This window comes from Phragmites australis, chromosome 14 (genome assembly GCF_958298935.1).
Source record: "Phragmites australis chromosome 14, lpPhrAust1.1, whole genome shotgun sequence".
In the NCBI taxonomy this organism is placed as follows: domain Eukaryota; kingdom Viridiplantae; phylum Streptophyta; class Magnoliopsida; order Poales; family Poaceae; genus Phragmites; species Phragmites australis.
Genome location: NC_084934.1, coordinates 12,510,869 through 12,517,707, shown reverse-complemented (window position 1 = coordinate 12,517,707; position 6,839 = coordinate 12,510,869). Strand labels below are relative to the sequence as shown.

The 6,839-nt window shown below is 41.4% G+C and overlaps 1 pseudogene; it reads right to left on the bottom strand.

The window, feature by feature from the left end:
- Positions 1–431: 431 nt before the first annotated feature.
- LOC133890246 (uncharacterized) lies at positions 432–6,552 on the bottom strand (annotated as a pseudogene).
- Between the last annotated feature and the right edge of the window lie 287 nt (positions 6,553–6,839).

Here is a 6,839-nt window from a genome sequence, read left to right as displayed (position 1 = left end):
TAGAACATTCTACTCAACATATCAATCAATCAATTGACCGACAAGAATCGAAACATTCTTTTTATTTATTTATTTTTTTAATGTAGAAAGGGCAACCATGTAAACATGTCTGACATTTGTCTACATGAAGTTGATATAACCATCTAAGAAATTATTAAATCACATCAATTCACTCTGTACGACATGAAGGCTTGAACTAATAAAATAAAATGAATAGTTCCTATAATCACATTTCACGCAAACCATTCTTAAGAAGTCTACACTGTTTACATATTTTAATAAAATAAAATGAATAGTTTCAGAACCTATTGTAATAGGTTTCCATTGTTCTTATAATCACATTTCCTGATCAGAATTATCAACCAAGCTAAGCATACATATATGACATTAGAGCATTCTACTCAACAAGTTGATATCTGGAGTTGGATCCCTCAGCAACAGAGCGGACAGCAAGAACACCAAGGAAACATTTTGCCGCGGCTGGCGGCTGCGGTGCCGGTGCCGGTGCCGGTGCCGCTGCTGGGGCCGGGGCCAGGGGTGGGGCTTTTTCAGCCTTTGGTGCCCCGGCTTCAACTTTCGGTGCTTCCTGCTCAACATGAGTCTCTGCTTGCTGTTTCAGCTGCGCTGTACTTTGCCTGGCAAACTCAGGTTGGTCGTCTTTCAAGGATCCACTGGATCTCACGTCCCGTGCCAATCTGAAGAAATTGAACATCAGATTGAGACGAAACACATATCATCTTTTGTTCAGAAAACACCCATTCTCACATCCCCTGCCAATCTGAAGAAATTGCAAATCAGATTGGGTAGGAACAAATATCATCTTTGTTTAGAAAACATCCATTGAATCATTCACCATACGAAACACATACTATCACTGTAATTACTATCATCGGCCCTTCAACAATATGGGAGCTAACACAATTTTGCAGATACACCATTTAGTATTAGAGAGATGGTTTATGCTCTACCAAAAGTGAACTTTAGTATTTGTTAGTATCCAATAGTCAACTGTTTCATATGTACACACTGTCTATATATTATGATGCAACAATGAAACAAACTGAAACTTTGAGAACTTCTGTAGTAAACCTGGTGAGGGAATAGAGTGGCAGAGGGACCATACATTGGGAATGCGAAGCTTGTTGTGCTAGCTTCAGACCGGTGTGACAAGCTATGGTTGTAATCGGTGTTCTCATCCCCATCGTGGTCCCCATCCCTGGGAGCATTAGGCCTCTCCCAGTACTCTACCCTGACCAGTGTCTTAGGCATTTAAGAGGAGTCCATGTAGGCAAAAATCTGACATGGCAACCAAATTAAAGAGGAGAGAGAGACAACTGATGTCTTCCTAGATAAATAAGCTATTCGCGAAATCCAACACCGAAGACACTTCTCGGGGCCGCGTTGGGGGCACTGCGGTTTCCAGTTCATGTGGCCCCGCTAATCCGCTGCTCCATCCGCGAAGAGCCGGGAGGAAGGAGTGGATTTCCGCGTGGGGGCACCGAGCAGCTCCATCCGCGTCGGGGCGCTGATCCGTGGCTCCATCCGCTCAGCTGCCGCCGCCGGGAGAAGCTCTTCCACCACCGCCTGGAGAAGCTCAGCCGCTGTTGCTGCAAGGGAGAACTTCTACCGTCGCTGCTGCCGGGAGAAGCTCTACCTCCGCCGCCGCCGGTTGAACATCCGCTTCCGCCGCCGCCGGGGGAAGATCCACCACCGTTGCAATCATCTGGTTCACATGGGTGGTCGGGAGAAGAAATGTCGAGACCGTGAAGAAGCATCTCCTCCGGTACCCGCTCAGCATCCGGCATCGCCGCAGCCTCCTAGCACTTCCAGCCAAGATCCTGACGCTTTGGATTTCTACCACAACAGCCAATCCCCAAATCAATGGTAACAATGTGCATTTTATTTCTTTTTCCTCAAATTTTCCAGTGATGATTGTTATTCCATTGTAGTCTTGTACTGTGATTTGAAGGAACACATGTTTTTAGATTAGTCTCTTTGTGATGGAGATTGCAGGAACACATGTTATTAGTCTTGTACTATTATCTCAAATTTTGCAGTGATGATTTTCCAGTGATAGTCTTGCACTATTATCTCTTTGGTTTCTTTCTGAGTCACTATGCTGAGCTGGGATATATGTATGGGAATGTGTATGGACATGTTTGATTATTCCATTTGTTCAATGAGGATACAATTATATTGCTCGGAGAAAGATCAAATATTGTTGATTTTTGGAGTCAAATAGCTCATGCTTCCTATGTTCAGATTTGGTAGATGCTTCATATGTTCAGTTTTGACAGATGCTTCATATGTTCAGTTTTGCACTTTGGTGTAAATTAGGTAACTGAGCCATCGAACTGTCAGTGAATACAATTTCCTGGGAACAGCTTGTGTGCACTCCTACAATTGTATTCACTGACAGTTATACAGGAACACATGAATATTTTGATGTTTGTGATCTGCAGCTTGTTTGGATCAGCTTGTATGCACTCTTACTATTCCTAATTGTATCCACTTACTCACAGATGAAACAATTGGTGCTAAACATTTTAAAAAGTACAATTTCTACTTTGTATTGCTTCCTTGGCATTATTTTGCACTGGTATAATTAGTTGACCACCTTCCCATTGTATTATGGAAGGTTTCATCCAACAGGTGGTTTCATGAATTACTTACAACAACCACAATTTCCATTCAGTCAAGGAGCTAATACATTGGAAAATTTCCATTTCATTGGAGTTCCACAGTCCTTTGCAGCATTCTCACCACCGCAAACACCAACAGTACCTTCGGTCCATGGGGTTCCATCCAAACGGAATGAAAGAAACACCATCAACATTGAGGATGCAGACAATATCGATATTGGTAGGACTGGGAAGAGATTAAACTATACATGTTTCAATTTTGAAAGATTGAGTATACAATATAATTCAGTTTCATGTTAACAGTTTGCTTCTTTTACAATTTGTAGGTCAGTGCTTGGGTTAATAATTCTACAGATCCAATCGGTGGGAATGACAAGAAGACTGAGAAATTTTGGGGAGATATTACTGAAGTATACAATAGAACCACCCCAACAGATCGCAAAAGAGAAGTTAACCAACTGAAGCTCCGTTGGTAGCGCATTAAGACAACAATCAATGAATTCAATGGTTGTTGGAGCTCGGTTAATAAAACCTATGCAAGAAGTATGTCTGATGACCAAAGGACAGACAAGGCTCTTGAGTTGTATGCCAAACGATATAAACAACCTTTTACTATGGTGCATTGGTGGAGAACTGTGAAAGATCCCACAAAATGGTGCGCACATGCAGAACAAATGGTGAAGGAAAAGGGTAAGAACTCGATGGTGGGGGTGGATAACACTTCAACTGTTGCTAGCCCACAAGATCTACAAAGGCCAATTGGGAGAAATAAAGCCAAGGCCGAACGTAATGGTAAACCTAGGGTGCAGGATCCAGAAGTTATTGTGCTGCTTGGTGAGAGAATAGATAAATTCATTGAAGGTCAGACCATTGCAAAGCAGAACCGCATCAAGGTGATAGAGGAGCAGCAACGTATGTCTACCGAGAAGCTTGAAGCTGCAAGGCTTGCACATTCGACCGTGGTGGCGCAGAAGGAATAAAAAATTCTTGAAGTTTACAATTCCCTCGTGTTACAAGACACAAGTGCAATGAGCGAAAATGAGAAAGCGAACAGAGAGAGGATGATGGAGAGTATGAGTTTGAAGTTGTTTCCTCAACAAGATTGAAGATATGCACTGGGCTGTAGTGTTCTTTTTATATTATGCAACTATGTATTAGTAATGATTTGAGAGATATGCATGAACTGTATTAGACTGCTATTCTGAATATGTGACTGCTATTCTGAATTTGTGACTACTATTCTGAAGTTGTTTCCACCCTGTACTTGTCATCCTATTTTTCTCAGTAACACTAGTACATTGGAGTAGGCTTGTTGTTCTAATTTATTCTGAATGCTTCTTCCTGTTCATGTGTGAATGCTTCAACCTATGTGAATGCTTTTTCCTTGTTGTTCCTTGCGGTGAGCTACTAATTCTGCATGTATTCTGTGTGAATGCACCAAGTTGAGGAAGGTTCATGTGTGAATGCCCGTATTCTGCACCATGTGAACTGAAGTAGACTTCATGTGGGAACACAAGTACACTTCATCTTCCGAATCATCTATATGTACTGAACGGAAGGCTTTCTTCTAAAACATACCAAAGCTTTCTTCTCTGGCTCAATATCCACTAGTTCTAAAACATGTCGGAATAATCAGATGATCCTAAGTTCATGGATCCAATGGAGTTGTACACCCTGGATGATTTGCTTGCCGAGGAAGACATCTTAGGTTCCATTGCTAATGAAATTGCAGTCAATTTGAAGAACACTATTGAAGCTCTTCGAGCAGGGACTTCTTAGAGCCGAAGTGGCCCAAGGAAATATGTGAATAGGCCTCGTGAAAAATACCATCAGCAATTAGTGGATGATTATTTCTCTGAGAATCCACTCTACTCCGACAAAATCTTTTGTAGAAGATTTCGGATGACCAGACCCTTGTTTCTACATATTGTCAATGCGCTTGGTGAGTGCTCTTCATATTTCACTATAAGAAAGGATGCTCTTAATCGGCAAGGGCTCTCACCATTGCAGAAGTGTACAACGGCAATTTGTCAACTCGGAAATGGCAGCCCTGTAGACCAACTCGATGAATACTTGAAGATTGGCGATAGTACTGCAGTGGAGTGTATGAAGATGTTTGTACAAGGTGTGATTGATAAGTTCGGTGGTGAGTATTTGAGACGCCCCACTACCATAGATGTTGAGAAATTGTTGCAAATTGGTGAGAGTCGTGGCTTCCCAGGCATGTTAGGAAGCATGGACTGTATGCACTGGTATTGGGAGAAATGTCCTGTTGCATGGAAAGGTCAATTCACTAGAGGTGATCAGGGTGTTCCTACAATAGTTCTGGAGGTGGTTGCTTCGCATGATCTTTGGATTTGGCATGCCTTCTTTGGTGTCGCTGGATCCAACAATGATATCAATGTTCTTAACCAGTCGACTTTGTTCATTGAGGAGTTGAGAGGGCAAGCTCCATGAGTGCAGTACTATGTCAACAGGAGACAATATGACAGTGGTTACTACCTTGCAGATGGAATATACCCGGAATGGGCAACATTTGTCAAGTCAATAAACAAGCCACAAACAGATAAGGACAAATTGTTTGCACAAAAGCAAGAAGGTGCAAGAAAGGATGTTGAACGTGCATTTGGTGTCTTGCAAGCTTATTTTTGTATTTTGCGTCGACCAGCACGTTTGTATGAGCGAGGACATCTTGAGAAAATCATGCTAGCTTGCATAATTCTACACAACATGATAGTCGAAGATGAGAAAGAACAGGCAGCCAATACTCATGACTTGAACTTGAATGAGATTCCGAGCACATTGGTCATTCAAGATCCAGAAATATCTCATGAAGATATGCCCGCATTTATGAAAGTGCTAGAGAAACATTCCAAGGTTCGAGATCATCCAACTCATATTCAGCTTAAAAAGGATTTTGTTGAGCATATTATAATTACTTTGAATGATGTAACTTCGTAACTTATATCTTTGATTGCAGTACCATTTCGATGCTATCTATTCCTTTATATAATTTATCTCATTTGGTATGAACATTTCTTTCATTATCATACCTTTTGTCAATGTGCAGTTTTAATTGAAATAGATGCACCGGTATAGAACAACAAAAAAGCAAAACAAGTGGCCACATGAACCAAAAGAAAGTTTTAATCACACTACATGCAACTATTAATTGCTTCATGACACCTAAGGAACATCACATAGACACTATGCATTGCAAGCTTGTTTCTAACATCAATGTCTTAGTCTCTCTCTCTTCTTTAGATATAAGCTAAGACACTATGCATTGGGAGTGGCCTTAGGCTTCACATTTGCACTGGCCTGTCCAGTTATCTTTGCCACCTCGGTTTTCATGGGGTTAGAGCTAGGGTTCGGCCTTGGCAATGGCAGCAGTGGCACAAATGGGTCATTGGGGTTGCCCAGTTCACCTGTCGTACATGAAGAGATGGTCCTTTGAAAAGCTCGCGTTCCCAACATTGATGCTAAATAGAGATTCATTTGAGGTCACTCTAGTCTGTCGGCGTCAACGATTTTGACCTTGCAAAAATGGATGATGGGATTCTTTTTGGGTCAGGACACTCATCTGATGCCCTAGACATGGCCTGGACCTGTGGTGACTGCTTTGGGTCAGTGGGGGCATTACTTTCAGGATGTAAAGATGAACCGTTCTGTTGCCTGACATCTATAATTGTTGCATTTTCACCAAATGATAGTGTGTTGCCTCCTATTTGACCTCTATCTGAAAGAAATCATCCTCATCTATGTATTCTGAGGAAGTTGAAGATGATGAGTTTCCTTCCTTCTTGTCAACGAGCTTGTCTGCTAGACTCTGGTCATCAATCTCGACAACGATAAGAGAAGCACTGGTGCACATTTGTCCACTATTTTTGTCTTCCTGCTGATGGACCATTGTGTGGTGTCAAGAGAACTAACTTCTTGAGATCTATCCTTGGTGTCAGTTCTTGGACTGGTTATAGTAATTCCTAGTGATGAAACAAACAAGAAAACTTAAGTCTCTTCTTGATATGATTATTTTAATAATCTAAACATACTGTGAGCTTCTAACTGGAACTACGTCATCCCAATTACAGATAGCACATTTTTGTTTTGATATTAACTCCTATGAAGTTGAATAAGCGAGGTAAAGAATTCTATTTAGAAAAGATACCACATTTTTGCAACAGAAACAAACAAAAC